The sequence below is a fragment of the Periplaneta americana genome, chromosome 8 (genome assembly GCF_040183065.1).
Source record: "Periplaneta americana isolate PAMFEO1 chromosome 8, P.americana_PAMFEO1_priV1, whole genome shotgun sequence".
NCBI classification, from domain to species: domain Eukaryota; kingdom Metazoa; phylum Arthropoda; class Insecta; order Blattodea; family Blattidae; genus Periplaneta; species Periplaneta americana.
Genome location: NC_091124.1, coordinates 91,137,330 through 91,154,429, shown reverse-complemented (window position 1 = coordinate 91,154,429; position 17,100 = coordinate 91,137,330). Strand labels below are relative to the sequence as shown.

The window sequence follows — 17,100 nt, the reverse complement described above, 5'->3', positions numbered from 1 at the left end:
CAAGTAGAAGACTGAAATTGTTTTATCGGGCCCATGTTATTGTTAACAGGCGGAGAAATTCGAGTTTACCGAGCACAAAGAACTCTATCAACACTTCCTGCAATTTCCGCGCATATCATATTGCAACGTTCTCGTGACAACTATCAAAATCTTATGCACGTGCAAAGTAGACGATAAAGCGGCTTCTTGTTTTGATTATCTGTTCTTTTAATCTCAACTTTCATTCCATCATAACGTCTCTATATTATGTATTTGCGAGGGTCAGCAATGCACTTCGTTATGGAGTGCTTTGCTGATTGCCGCGGAATTGTCTGCAATGATTCGCCGACAACAGTGCACTGTTTGCATCTTGTCAGATTGCAATAAATAAAATATAACTACATAGGGTACGTATTGAAATGTGTTTCAATGTCTGTGTTTTTTCTGTATTTCATTTTTGCTATTTTTCTTATTCTTAATCTTGGTTTAAGTACCAGATAAAATAACAAAATATGCGTTTCTGTGCGCTAAAAGCTGAAATATGCGTTAACCTTTTAAATATGCATATATACTTATGTAATTATATAAAATCTTGACCTTTGAATAATTTCGAGGTAAAAATTGTTCCGGGGCCGGGCATCGAACCCGGGACCTTTGGTTTAACGTACCAACGCTCTCCCAACTGAGCTACCCGGGAACTCTACCAGACACCGATCCAATTTTTCCCTCTATATCCACAGACCTAAAAAAAATTGGATCGGTGTCTGGTAGAGTTCCCGGGTAGCTCAGTTGGGAGAGCGTTGGTACGTTAAACCAAAGGTCCCGGGTTCGATTCCCGGCCCCGGAACAATTTTTCCCTCGAAATTATTCAAATCAACTTTACAGGGAGTTATACCTGAAAGCTTGATTTGCAATCTTGACCTTTGTTTACAAATAGCTTAAAATGCATTTATGCAGTGATAACATAATAATATCATATTATGATTTGCAACCAAGGAATAAGATACGCAAATATGCTAAAATTCGCCCCCTACTTAGGCGTATTGCGATATTCTATCTTAATTCGAAACTAAAATTTGCACATGGTGTCACATTCCACTTGACATGACGTTAATTTCCATGAATTTAAAATTTTGATTTGCATGAGCCTCTGTGTTCTACATCCCCTGCCAAATGAAGATTGATTGTCTCTGTTTGCACGTACTCCAATTTTGTTTTGGCAGGTTTTTATTTCCTCGCCCCGCTCGTTTGTGATTGAATCGATCGGACATAATTGTGGGAATATGAAAACAAAGTTCTGGAGAAGATGTTTTAATCCGCGATGTAAAATAAATTTCGGATTGACAGCTGATTTGTGGGCAGTTATAAAAGAGGCCCACCTCGCATGCCACTAATCATATTGAACACATTAGCGTGACGTGCATTGCTGCCAGATTTAATCCCAGTCTACACTCATGTGACCCGTTCCAATGTAGTTGGACAGGTTGCTGGAAAATTTGCACATAATAACAAATCGGTCTAATAATAATAAAAAAAAAAACTGAAAAGAAACCAAAGGAGTACTAACGCGCAACATTAATTCGAAAAAGAAAGATAACAACCGCATGTTCTTTCTCTCTTTAAACAAGAAAAGGGAGTTTAGCTCAGAAACCAATATATATATATATACACACACACACACACACTAATAATAAATCTGTAGCCGAAATTTTTCTGGTAATTTTCGATTTTCCAAAAATAATTGGTCCTAACATATATAATTAACCGCCCTGAAACCGAAAATCGCTTTTTTTTTTAATTTTTGTTTGTATGTCTGTCTGTATGTTTGTTACCTTTTCACGCGATAATGGCTGAACGGATTTCGATGAAAATTGGAATATAAATTAAGTTCGTTGTAACTTAGATTTTAGGGTATATGGCATTCAAAATACATTATTTAAGGGGGGGGGGTTATAAGGGGGCCTGAATTAAATAAATCGAAATATCTCGCTTATCATTGATTTTTGTGGAAAATGTTACATAACAAAAGTTTCTTTAAAAATAATTTGCGATAAGTTTTATTCCTTGACAAATTTTGATAGGACTGATATTTAATGAGATAAATGAGTTTTAAAATTAAAATAACTGCCATCTAAGGCCGTGTAATGGATTAAAAAACAAATGACTTCGTCTATAAGGGGCCTTGGACAGCAACAATCGAAAGCTATGAAAGATAGCCTACAGAGAATGTTTCTGTGTTTGTATGAAGTAATATCAGAAGCTAAATTAACCGATTTGTATAATTAATTATTAATTCACCATTGGAAAGTGTAGTTTTTCTATATGGGCATAATGCTATAATGTTAATACAGTAACTTCTGAGTGAATCGAGGACAGGTAACATTAAAATAGCTTCTTATGCACAGAAAACTTGATAGGCTATTCTGTACATTCGTTTCCTGTATTTCCTAAAATAATTTTTATGACCAAATGAGCGGTCTCTGGATCAAAATGATCGCATTTTAATTATGCAAATACAATTTAAATTAAGTAACATAATAAACGATTTATCCTTATATCAAACACGAATGTTCCCTGGATCAAATGTCCTATTTTAATTATGTAATTACTTTATATTTATTTCTAACGGGTGCAGCGGAGCGCACGGGTACGGCTAGTATATATATATATATATATATATATATATATATATATATATATATAAGGTTTTCGTAACATGGATGAAAAATTGGCATTTTAAGTCAATTCCCATGTGTTACTAACGAATATGATCTTGCGCACTGCCTCTTTCTAGAACTTATTTGAATTCCAAAATTTATTAATCTATAGCAGCGGTGACCAAAACTCGAACTGCAGTGATTACATGCTGCAAACAGGCTATGAAGTAAGGAGACGGAGGAAAGGTACTTGGCATGGAAACTACAGACCGATTATTTAATCCTGACAGCTCAGCGATGCGAAAGAGGGGAAGTAATAGGAGTAGTGGGGAGAGCTCCGGAGTAGAGATAAGGGCGAGCTGTCGGTAAAGGAAAGCAGTACAGCTTAATTGTACTAGAAGCATACGGCTCTATCGCACGTATGACAACCGATCGCTCCGAAGGCAAGCGAGTGACTAAGCCAAACAGCCCTTAGCGTAAATAAATGGACTCGCCTGATCCAGGCTCACATCTCCGGCGACTGTCAGGACTAAATAATCGTACTGTACAACCAGTGGTGGTTCCTGCTCTAACATCTTGATCAATCCCGCGGATAAAAATCTGAAGCTTTGCTGTATCAGTAATGTCACTTCTGTCATCAAGAGCCAGTGAATAATATACGATTTTTCTTGTTCTTTTTTTTTTTTTTTTTTTTTTTTTTACTTCCTCTTGAATATAATTAGGAATTTTCTGAATTCTTCTCGATATTTGGTCGAGAAATTCGTAGTTTTTCAAGATTAAAAACTTCTTATGAACAAGTTGTTTAAGCTATTTTAATCATTATTCTTTTGAGAAATTCTACTCTATTAAGAGGCTTTAGAGCACGAGATATTTCAAACCCCATTAGGTAACTGACTTCCTTACATTTATTTATGTCGTCTCTCTCTTCCTAGCTATGATTTAAGACGTGTCAATTCCTGGCGTTTAACAGTTCGTTGGCATATAATATTGAATCAGTTTTTCTACAGTTTTTATTATTAAATGAATAACTAATAAATAGTTACCCTCATCTAAAGATTAAGAAGATTAAAATTGAGATAAAACCTAATAATTTTATCCTTCTAGGGAGAAGATCTAAAAATATCAATATTCATGCACGTACAGAAGAACTATAGAAACACATACTTAGCGGCCAATAATAATAATAATAATAATAATAATAATAATAATAATATAATAATACATTATTCAGCTTGGCAATTAATGTTTTTATATATTCCTAATTGAACCGTTGAGCAAAGTAAACATATTATATTTTCTCCGACAGAACAAAAAAAATTTCTCATTCTATACGAAACCACCTCTCACTGCTTGTAGAGACAGAGTTTGTAGAGCGACATGATACCGCCAGAAAGAAAGAAAGAAAGAAAGAAAAAAGAAAGTTCCCTCTCTTTCTTTCTTTCTTTCCTTTCTTTTCCTTTCCTTTCCTTTCCTTTCCTTTCCTTTCCTTTCCTTTCCTTTCCTTTCCTTTCCTTTCCTTTCCTTTCCTTTCCTTTCCTTTCCTTTCCTTTCCTTTCCTTTCTTTCTTTTGCTTACTTTCAGTACGTGAATGAAACAGCAATGTACAGGAAACTCCCTGTACCCATTTGAATGTCTGTGATTACACGAAATTGTAAAAGATATCACGGAAACCACTTTTTTCTGCACAAATTGCATCCTCCCGCTCCAATTTAAAAATACAAATTATCTTAAGGAAACTGAAGCCCTAATATATGCTTTTCCATATTTTAGTTGGTTTTGTGGCGTCTGAAAGAAAAGCGAACAGCCCAATATTTTTCAGATATTATTTTTTACGTTATAGCTGACGTATAGCTAGCTTCACGAGAGGACGAGTTGAGTATACACTAATCCATAGGACGAAATATGACGGTACGAAGTGAAAATATACGATCTTTCTCGGCGAGGGAAGTGAAACCGTGAGTACCTGCCCTTAACAGAGGGCTCCACGTGAAGTTTGTTAGCTTTTTTTCGGGCACGTTGAATTTCGATGTTTAATAACGTCTGCAGTTGAAAGCATTGTTGAATGAAGTACTACCACAGTCTAGTATATACAGTCACGAAGCTTGAGTTTTGAGGGTGCTAGGAACAATAGACTGTGCCGGTACTATTTCGCATTGTATATAATGAGGCGATATTAGCGATCCTAGTGGTTAGCAACTATCTGTGGATGCATATTTACTACGTATTGAGCTTTGTGACTATATACTAGACATCCTTTTCAGTTGTCTTCCGTATGTGTGTAACTTGTCTCTGTTTCTCAGCCACCTTTGTAAAGTCATAATCTCATTGTTGTAGGTTTGTAATGTTAAATCCTCCTCCTCCTTCTTCTTCTTCTTCTTCTTCTTCTTCTTCTTCTTCTTCTTCTTCTTCTTCTTCTTCTTCTTCTTCTTCAAGGAGTAGGCAGCCTGTTCTGGCTACATTCAGCTGTTTTTTTCCTAGGTCGTATGTATATCTTTCTTACTTGCAGGCTTATACAAAGTTAGTTTTATAATCCTATTTTCTTCCACGCCTCCATTTAATCTGTGTTTGTCAACATAAAATTCATGTTAATATAGAGCAAGTAATATAATATTACTATGTTATAGTTCGGATTTGCTTCTAGTAGCTAATAATTTTTGGTTCAGTGTGACTGTTTATTTTGTATGTAATTTGTGTATTTTTAAGCCAGTGAATATTTTTAACGAGAATTTAATGACGTAATTTGTCATTTCCTGTCGGCTTAGATAATTATCACAGCTTAATTTTCCGCCTTTAAGAAACATATTACTAAAACGTTTTCTCATTCTTCTTAAAATATTTGAATGTCACGCAAAGAAATAACTAAATTACGTTAATAACACAGGAACACTTGTCACATAGAAATATAGTTATACATCAGATGTAGATTGAAACAGCTTTAGTTGCTTCTGAGATTTTATTTTGTAGGATTCCAGTCACAGTATCCAGTTTTACTGCATATAGTTCCAGCCTGTTATACTTTTCAGGGCTGCGTCGTTTTCAGAATGTTCGGGTTGTTTAATCACTTTGTATGTTTTGTTATTTGTACATGTCGAAATGTGCTTTTCCTTGTTGTAGACGCGGACATGGATTGTACAGTCATGTCAGTATAATAATGGTGGCTACAGGCCTCGCAAGGGATTTTGAAGAATGACCTTGTTGGCCATATCCAAAAGGCGAGCCTATAGCCAGTCTCACTTACGTAGTAAATCCCCGCCACAAATAATCTCTGTTCATTTGCTGAGACTATGTCAGCGTACAGTCCCCGGAATATTCTTGCGTGACGCAGATTTTTGAGTGTTACTAGTTTGTAATTGTAATGATTTATTAATTCATTATCCCTTCTATAGTTTCCAAATTGAAAGTAAAAACACTGCACAGTCAAAACCGGGAGATTATTACTAACGTTGACGATTACATGAAGAAGGAAGAAATGAGTAAAGTCACTTATATTCTTCATCTTATACAGTTTCAGTTGCTAGAAATTGGAACTCGCTTCCGAGTGATGTAAGGGGTTGTTGGACAATAACTTCATTTAGGTCAAAATTACATAAATTCTTACTTGACAGATTAATTACTGATAAATATTTGTTACTTATAATGAAACTAACATCTGTCCATTCTTATTATTATCATTAATTTCTCTAAATAGGATACAAAACCTCTAATTTAATTACATTAATATATCAATATATTTTAGATTTATATTTTTTCTCCCTATGACATAGTTCTAGTAAACTTATATTAAATTAATTGTCATCATTTTACTAGCTATCTCAACTTAATTATAATTGATTGAATTAAATTAACTCATAAATTAAGTTACTACTTTATCTTAAAGGTTTATTTAAATTTAAATAAACATGTACTAGTCGTTAAAACTTAACTGAAGAATATTGCTGGAGAATGTTTTAAGTGTAGTGTAAATATTCGTAATTTAAATATATATTGTATTGTTTTAAGTGTAGTGTAAATATTCGTAATTTAAATATATATTGTATTGATTAAGCCTGGTTGAGTGGAAGAGAAGGCCTTATGGCCTTAACTGTGCCAGCGAAAATAAATCATTCTATTCTATTCTAAAGTCCAAAGGGTTGCTATAGCCACTGGAATGTCGCACATTTAGTTCTGTTTACAGAATTTTATAAGGCAGAAAAAATCATGAAGAGGAAGGAAGGTTTTTTTTCCACTCCTGGAAAGAGACCCGTTCCAAAAATAATTGGTGACACCGGTGATTTCGATATTATGTGTAATCCGTTGCACTATATGTGAGGCGGAAAGCGGAAAGGGCCCTCTTGTCGGGGATGCAAAATGGATGGTTAGGGTCGAAAATATCGAATTCGGTGTTTGGCGATTATTATAGCTTAGTTTGTCCTGTTCAAGCTCATATCGATTTAAAAATTTCTTAAATATGTAAAATTATATTGATGGTGACAATTTGAAACTTTAATTTTGTTTTCTCGAAGCACCTCATTTCCGTAACAAATATTCAAACTGCCACAACTCACTCAATTTATTAATTAGAAATCAAAATTTGGTGTTAAAATTTTCAGAATTTATTGCTGAATTTGAAAAATATCATCAACTGTAAATCTCAAATTTGCGACGAGGCTCCTTTTCGCTTTCCGCCACACATATACAATTTATATGTAGAAGAAAAGCGTGCACCAGCAGTAAGAAAACTGCTGCAGCAACTGGAAAGCACTATTAATTTTGAAGGTAAACCCACAAGTCTTGGAACAATAATCAAGAACTTGGGCTTTCGATGGAAAAGAAACAAGAACCAACCCAAGTGTGCTAATTGAAAGACATGTTATTCGTGAGACATATGTAACATCTCATTTAATGAAAATAGTACTAAAACAAAATTATACGAGTTAATCTTAGCCAAGAAGCCAACACACAACACCTGTTTAATTGACCAAATATTATCCGAAAACAATCACACAGCCTCACTACTCGTACTTTCACCTTACCATCCCGCCCGAGTCACATAGAATTAATTTATGGGGACGTTAAGCAATGGATTCGTAGTGGAAATAACACTTTTAAAATAAAAGATGTCGAAGTGTAGTGTCGGCAAAAATTTGAAGAAATCTGCCAGACCTAATGGGAAAAAGTATGTTTTAAAGTGAAAGAAATTTAACCAGAGTATTGCGAGAAAGATGACATCCTAAAAGAAAGAATTGAGAGGATTGTGATTGAAGACAGCGGGATGGAAAGTAGCGACGAAGACGACGAATGTGAAAATGACCTAATTGAAAATGAAGACGAACATGCCAGGTGTGGAAGAAATGGAAGAAGATTAGTTTTTGAGTTCGTAATGTGTATGATATTATGTGGTATTTAAAACAGTAACAATGTCACAATTGTGTTTGGTAATGAGTGTACATTGTCTGTGCATCAACCTACGGAGTGCAGTTGCTTTTAAATATCATTTAATATCGGTAGCTAATATTGTGGGATTAAAAAAAAAGAGGAACAGAATGCCTGCATTATATTTACTGGAGTAGTGACTGCTTTCTGTAGATAAAATAGTGAGTGTGTTATCGATGACATCTGACCCTGTTAACTGCCTGACATTGCACTGGTTATTAAGTTTGCTGTCCCCCCTCCCGCGCCCACGTCTGTTGAGTAAATCGCATCTTATAAACATAGGTTTCATTACAAATTTTCATTCGTCAAGAACAAATGCTATACCTGTAATCTCATTGACAGCAAATGAGGTTCCTAAACAATTCAATGCAGATTCATTTCTATCCTGTGATGTGAGTGCTGTGCTTCTAGGGAAGTAAGGGAAGCGAGTGGAAAAGTAAAGGAAAGAATGTAGGAAAGTAAAGGGAAGGGAGTAGGGGAGTAAAGGAAAGAGAGTAAGAGAGCAAAGGAAAGAGAGGAAGAAAGTAAAGTGCAGAGTGTAGAAAATCAAAAGGAAAAGTGTAGGAAAGCAAAGGGAAGAGAATAGGAAAAGCAAAGGGAAGAGAGTAGAAAGTAAGAGAAAGAGAGTAGGAAAGTAAAGAGAAGACAGTAGAAAGTAAGAGAAAGAGAACAGGAAAACAAGAACAGGAGAGCAGGAAGGCAAAGGATAGAGTGTAGGAATGTAAAAGGAAGAGAGTAGAAAAGTAAAAGGAAGAGAATGGGAAGCAAAGAGAAGAGAGTGGGAAAGAAAAGGGAGAAAAGTAGGAAAGCAAAGGGAAGAAGATAGAAAAATAAAGCGGAGAGATTAGGAAAGCAAAGGGAAGAGAGTAGAAAAACAAAGGGAAAAGAGTAGGAAAGGAAGGGGAGAGAATAGGAAAACAAAAGCAGAAGAGCAGGAAGGCAAAGGAAAGAGAGTAGGAAAGTAAAAGGAAGAGAATGGGAAAGTAAAGGGAGAAAAGTAGGAAAGCAAAGGAAAGAGGATAGGAAAATAAAGCGGAGAGATTAGGAAAGCAAAGGGGAGAGAGTAGAAAAACAAAGGGAAAATAGTAGGAAAGGAAAGGGAAGAGAGTAGAAAGTAAGAGGAAGAAAATAGGAAAGTGAATGGAAGAGAGTAGGAGAGCGAAGGGAGAAAGTAGGAAAGTAAAAGGAAGAGAATGGGAAAGCAAAGGGAGAAAAGTAGGAAAGCAAAGGAAAGAGGATAGGAAAATAAAGCGGAGAGATTAGGAAAGCAAAGGGGAGAGAGTAGAAAAACAAAGGGAAAAGAGTAGGAAAGGAAAGGGAAGAGAGTAGAAAGTAAGAGGAAGAAAATAGGAAAGTGAATGGAAGAGAGTAGGAGAGCGAAGGGAGAAAGTAGGAAAGGAAGTACAGTACATTAATGAGAGAAGAAAGACAAGAAAGCAAAATAAAGTGAGAATGAGAGAGATAAAGGAATGGAAAGGGAAAAGTAGTTCTGGTACAAAGTGGGAGAGAAGAATGAACAGATAAACAGGATAGGAGAGAGATTGAGAAGGAAATTAAGGAAAAAAGAAAGGAGAAAGGGATATAAATTTCCATTGTGGAGTGATTGTCAGTAATTCGTTGCTAGAAGAGAATGGACACTTAGGCCTATACTTACGATGGCACAGTTTTAATTGGAAGATGAATCTCCGCGCAGATGCACAGTCGCTCATCGATTGTTGTGATGCGATTGGAATGTTGCGACTGTATCTTCAGAAATACGCGTATGCTTGCTCTGTACCAAGTTGCGGCTGTAGTGAGAATCCATCAGTGTGCGCAGGTCAACGATCTAGTGTCTCGGTCGACTCTTTTTTTTTATATTTAATCTCATCTTCCTCGTTTTATAATTTCGTCTTGCTAATTTGTTATGTGTATAGTGAGATAATCGCGTATTAGGGCTGTTTATAAAATGCTTGATACATTTAATTTCTGTCGGCTGCGTGCTTTCGCCTATAGTCCCGAACTCTACTGTCCACAGTTCAAAACCCGACCCTTCGGATTGGTAGCTATTGGGATTCAGTTTTGATGTAAAAATGAGAAGGATAGACGGCCCGCCGCTTGTAGAATACAGGAAGCAAATATCGAATCACGTTGTGTTTAATCCCCTATAATATCAGATTATTGAATATTGTATAGTTCTCGATTGGTTTCCTTTATGAATGTTTTCACTACATATTTAAAATCAATTGTTCAATAGTTCAATCTTGTTCCAAACGTTTTGCTTTGAGCGTGATAACACTGCAGCTGAAAAATGGCTTCACATGAACGAATTATGTTACCTATCTTTGTAAATACAGTATGCGTTGTATTAAATGTATACAGTCAAAGTGGTATTAAAGCTTTCAATTCTTTGTAATGACACGCTGCAACCTTTGGAGTTTTATGGCATAATATTGTTGCAACTGTATTTTCTACTTTTTTTTTCTTTTCGCTAAAAGCCTTTGCAGCCCTACGAAACATTGTGTTGCAGAGGTATTTACATTTTCAGTAGTCAGGGTATACCACTGACAAGCAAACATTCTGCTGTGGACAGATAAAAAAGTTAATCTTTTTCCTTCCACCCTGTTAATAATTTCAAAACAAGTGCATGTACAAATTTTGGCCACTCGACCGCAATTACGAGGGCCATAAAATCAGTTCGCCAGGGACCGTCAACAGAAAGAAAACACAATTTCATTGCAAAAAAAATTATTGGAACACACACAGCAATTGTTGAGCTATTTTTCAATATATTCCCCACCGGAATTGAGACATTTCTCATATCATGGGATCGAGAAACGCCTGTCAAACGCTGGTTCCGATCCCAGGCGGCTGACTTCTATGACAAGGATATAAAAATTGATCTCATGGTATGACAAATGTCTCAATTCCAGTAGAGATATGTTGACAAAAAGCGCAAGAATTGCTGTATCTGTTTCAATAAATCTTTCCATGCAATTGTATTTTTTTATATAAACGGCCACAGGGAAAATCACTTTCTGGACGGCCTCGTAAATGCGGTCAAGTGGCCAAAATTTGTATAACCACTTCTTTTGACATTATTAACATGGTGAAAGAAAAAAAATCAACTTTTTTATCTGCCTCCATCAGAATGTTTGCTTATGAGACCTCTGCAGTTTATGAGTGAGGAACAGTTCATCGGTAATTTTTCCCGAGTCAAGATTATTTTACGTAGCCTAAATAATGTTGGGATAATCAGTACTTTTTAATGCAATTTAAATGTTATAATTTCCATCGCCCTGGGATGTATTTAGATACTCAGGTTCCACTACTATAAATTAGAATATGTCATATTAATTTGTATATATTTAAGTTATATATTAATTTAAATGTTCCTTGGTAGGCCTATACTTCTGTTCTTTAAAATATTTTACATTGCGTAATACAAGTAGCATTTATTTTCTATTAATAGTCTGGCTTTTGAATCATTTCAAATATATGATTTTATACCTACATGCAATATTTTTTTTGGGAATAAAATGCAAAATTTTTTATTATTTAAATTTGAATAGACAGAATACAGAATATAATTACAACAATAGAAATAGAAATAAAATACAATCAATTTAAAAAAGAAGATACAGTAATATTAACAAAATCTGAGGACCGAATGAGCAGCGCTCGTGTTCGGTCGCAGTTCAGATATTATCTTATTAATAAGCCTATAAGAGATTATAAAAATTAAAATAAAATAGGAACTAAAATTAAAAGTATAGCTACAGTGAAATTATATAATATAATATATTAATATAAGAGGAATATAGAAAATAAAATAAAATAGGTACTAAAATTAAAATTACAGCTGCAATGAAATTATATAATATGATATTAACATAGGGAAGAATAATATCGTACGTGAATAAAGTAGGACAATTTATGAAAAGTCCCCTGTAGTAAATTTGCACATCCTTAGTTACATTTGTCTCTTTAGAGTTACATATAGACTATATTTTGTTTTTGTTTTTTTCTCATTAATGTTTAAACGTATTCTGTTTGTCATTTAACGCTTTTAAAATTCTCAAAAACTTCTGACAGGGAATTTGATTTTTTATTATGATACATAAATTATTTGCGTATGCCCAGTGTTGGTACGACGTATTTTGTGTTTGTACAGTACTATTATTTAGTCCTGACAGTCGCTGACAATGTGCGCCTGGGTCAGGCGAGTCCATTAAGTTACGCCAAGGGATGTTCAGGTTAGTCTGTCGCCTGCAATCAGAGCGATCGGATGTCACGCATGCGGTATAGCGTTGTGTTTCCAGTACAGTTATGCAGTTACCGACCGCTCGCCCTTATCTTTACTCCGGAGCTCTCCCCACTACTCCTACTACTTCCTCTCTTTCACGTCGCTGAGCTGTCAGGACTAAATAATCGGTCTGTAGAAGATATTGTTACCAGGAATAAGTGTGCTTGTATATTTCAAAGCAAGATTAAATAGTGGTGGATAGAGGAGTCCTGGCCTCAATTCAGTACTACTTATTTAAAAGATTCCGATAAAGTGATCCACTTATAATCTTCTTCTTCTTCTTCTTCTTCTTCTTCTCCTCCTTCACGGTTTTAGACCATTTTAGCCTTTTCCGGCTCCAAAATCTTATTGTGTCCATCTCTTCTTTGGTCGGTCTGGGTTTCTATGTCTTTGGAGTCTGTACTTGTATGATGCTTGGGATATCCTGTTTACTGACATTCTTTCCAAGTGTTGTTTCCAATTGGTTCTATATTCTGTTACTGTTTTATTTAATTCTTCTATTTTTAACTCTTGTCTTATTTCATTGTTTGGTTTTTTATCCAGTCTTGTGTATCCTGCTATAGGTCTGAGAAATTTCATTTCAACTGTCTGTAGGCCTATTCTTCTTTTATTTTCTGCAGTCAATGTCCATGTTTCAGATCCATAAGTTACAGTGGGGATGGCCATTGCTTTATATAGTTTTATTATTGAGTCTTTTCTAGTTTTATTTTTAGTGTTCTGTTTATAGTTCCTGTTATGTAATTAAATTTATTTAGTCTTTTATTAATGTCTATTTCAGACCCAAATGTTATTTGGCATCCTAGGAAATTAAATATTGACACTTGTTCTATGCTTTTATTTTCTATAATTATTCTGGACCCGACCGAATGAGTACCTTCAAATGCCATAACTTAGTTTTCTCAATTGAAATTTCCATGCAATATGCTTTTGACATTAAATTAAATTTGTGTGTCATCCCGTGAAGTTCCTCTTGACTTTTCGCTATCAGTATCTGGTCGTCTGCGAAGACCATTGTCTTTACTATTCTTGATCCCAGATTAATTCCTCCTCCTGTTTGTTGTTTCCATAATGTAATCATGTCATCAATGTATAAATTAAAAAGAGTGGTTGACATTGGGCAACCTTGTCTAACACCTTTGTCAACCACTCATTTTAATTTATACATTGATGACATGATTACATTATCCACTTATAATAATAATAGTAATAATAATAATAATAATAATAATAATAATAATAATAATAATAATAATAATGTCATCATATGTACAGAGCGATTATAACAAGGGAACCATCCCAGGTCGTGTAGCTTGAATTTAATAAAAATGCGTATTTAAGCTAATTTTTGTTCGTTGAGAAACGTGGTGATAGTCGTTTGTTTCGCTATTTCCTCGTTTACGAAATATAATGACTTGAAAATCGATGTTACTTACACCGCTTCTTGCGCGCACTCGGATCCTCATAGCTCCGCGACACCGTATCACAGCTCTCGCATTAATGCTGTAGTCAATTTGTTTTCTCTTAACTCACATTAATAAAGTAGTAGTGCAATCCATGGCATTTTTCACTCATTCGTACACCGTCCAAATCCATAGGTATGCAGCTGGAAGTCTTAGAACACAATTGTACATACAGTACTTTCAAGAACAGAAAGGGAAATTTGCATAACGTGTAGACAGTGATAAGCCATTTAATGTGATCGATGCAAGTAGTTCCGGTAAACTGACAAAAAAAATCACGTGAGAAGACGTTTAAGAGGTGTATTAATTTCTCCCGGATGTTAAGAAAGGAACGCTACTACTTCTGGGTTCCTGGATTGACCAGATGACACTATATTTACTTGTGGAACAGTTGACCTCTGTGTAGTTGTTAAAAGTATTGTTATTGAATAACACTACAAAGATAAAGTATTGCCTTACCGTAGAAAGTTATGATCGGGTTGATAGTCTCTTTGATAAGGTGATACAAGAAAACACTTTATGTAAATCCTTAACTCACGCCAATAAAATTTATTAACAACACAGTAAGAAAAATGGATGTGAACCAATGTCTCACGTAAACATACAATCACTTATAATCCACCCTTCAAGTAGGTTTGTTGATTATTGCAGTTCACTTACCTGGCATTCGTCAAAACATGCACTAGTAATGCCATCTGTTTTCCCTAGCTGTAAACATGAGTAATAAATTCGACAACCCCTAGCTTGTCTGACATAGAATAAAATATCTCAGTTACCAAACGCACTATAACTAATGTAGCACTGTTTGAGGAATGCCAACTTCTAATCTCGCACTCTTTAGGATACCAGACTCTTACTATAATTCACACATAACCAACTCTATCATTATACCAAAAACCTGTTACAATCCTGCTGAATCGATCTCGCATCCAGCCCAACAATGACCTCTCTCTTCCACTCTCATAATTCCATTCTCACACAGTACACCGCTCCACAGACTGGAAACCACTATTATGTGCGATAAATCATAATCCCCGTTCGACTCCCGACTACTCTGCCATCACATCACAGCTAGTTACCCGCGATCCCATCGCGAATAGCCACAACAACAACAACTCACAGCTAACCCCGCTGTCGCCCAACCTTTCTCCACGAGTCCTTCCACTAGACTGACACACAAATTGAAATTCTCCCCGAAAGTCAAAGTGTATGTTAATGCGCCCTCAAAATTACCAATCACAAACCAAAACCAAGTCACGTGATCACTAAAGTTCGCTCCTTATACGTGAAGAATAATAGAGCTATAATGGAAGAAAAGAAACAAGCTATCTAAAGGAGAAAGTAAGACTGAAAATGGAGAAGAATTAAAGCCATCTATGAAGAGTGAGGTAAACTAATATTAAAAATAAAATAATAAGAATAGAAAGGAAAGAAAGAAAGGAAAAGGAAAATAAAAAGTAGTGTGCCGAAATAAAACGGCACAATAGTAAGATAATTAAAACACAAATTATCCCTCCAAAAACTACAAGATTTTTGCAACCCTTGTATGTGTATTTTTTTAGGTAATATAAAATTGTAATTCGAAGGTTAGAAGAGTATTTAAGACATAAAATTATCTGTGAAAACATTCCAGACACATTACACGATAGGGGCTTCATAATGATATTCAAAGACTTGCTTTATATACGCGTGGCAGAGCTGTGGATATGTGACGGAGAAACATGTGAGAAAGTTTGATAACGTTCTTGCAACAATGTTGCATGTTAGGAACAGTGTGTGTGTTACAGAAGATTGTGAAAAACCAGCCTATAAAATGTTTGTACTGTTCAATGGCTCTTTGTCCCGACCATTTCATTTGGAATCCCACTATCATATTTAAGGTGAGACTAAAAGTTAATATTATTTTAAATTCAAATTGAGTGTATATTTCAGCAAGAGTATTTTATTAATATGAGTTACGAGAAAAAAAATGGACTAGCGCATTAATGCGGGAGCTGTGGTACGGTGTCGCGGAACTATGGCGATCCGAGTGCGCATCGATAAATAACATCGATTTTCAAGTCAATATATTTCGTAAACGAGGAGAAAGCGAAACGACCGACTATCATCATGTTTCTTAACGAAGGAAAATTAGCTTAAATATGCATTTTCATTAAATTCAAGCTACACGATCTGGGGCTGTTCCTTTGTAAGGACCCAAATCTTAATCTCCAGGAGTAGAGGATGATCGTATAATGGCTGCTTTGTCAAGTGTACATATAATAAATAAATATGAGTGAGTTACTTTATATAATTTTCATTTATTTTCCTCTATTAAAGAAAACTTTATTATACGACGTTGTATAATACAGTTGTGCTGAAGTTGTTAATACTGTGCCAAAAACACACAAGAAACATGTATACGCCACCGGCGTAGCTCAGTCGGCTAAGGCGCTTGACTGCCGATCCGGAGTTGCGCTGGAGCGCGGGTTCGATCCCCGCTTGGTCTGATTACCTGGTTGGGTTTTTTCGAGGTTTTCTCCAACTGTGAGGCGAATGTCAGGTAACCTATGTCGAATCCTAGGTCTCATCTCGCCAAATACCATTTCGCTATCATCAATCCCATCGGCGCTAAATAACTTAGTAGTTGATACAGCGTCGTTAAATAACCAATTAAAAAACGTGTATACAGGTTACAACCCCATGATTGTTTCCTGACAAGAGGTAAGAAAAATATGTTGTTAAACTTTACATAATGAAATTGGAATATCTTTTTCTTTTTAATCTTCGTAATTCGTAATCAAAGTTCAAATTTAAATTAAAGAATCATATTCTAGTTCATGGAATTGCTTCTTGAACACCTGTCAGGTTGCGCAACTTCGGCTTAACCCATAACATATAATAAATATTGTAACTATGCTGTTGTAAAGTTGACAATTAATATGTGATGTATTATTATTATTATTATTATTATTATTATTATTATTATTATTATTATTAATTATCACTATCATCATTGCTATCTCTGTTTATCTTTCCTTTTTTGTGTTAGCTCGATGAGAGCTCTATGGTGTTCTTTTGACCCTGTTGACCTTCTATAGGTCTTTAATTTAATTTGTATTATTTTCATTAGTGCTTGTATTTTTTTTTTTTGTATTTATATATGCTATCTGGTAGGATTGTAGAGAAGGGCTTATAGCCTTCATCCTATCAGATTAAATAAATAAATAAATAATTGGTGAGGCGGTGGAAATTGTCCAGGGATGAATTTCCTTCCTGAAGTGAATGAAAGTTGCAATCTCTACCATGTTGTAGTTGGGATGGTGTTCAT

General features: G+C 35.2%; 1 non-coding gene across 1 annotated transcript; it reads left to right on the top strand.

The window, feature by feature from the left end:
• Positions 1-753: 753 nt before the first annotated feature.
• TRNAN-GUU (transfer RNA asparagine (anticodon GUU)) lies at positions 754-826 on the top strand. The gene has a single exon. It is a non-coding gene; the product is annotated as a tRNA-Asn (tRNA).
• The last annotated feature ends 16,274 nt before the right edge of the window (positions 827-17,100 follow it).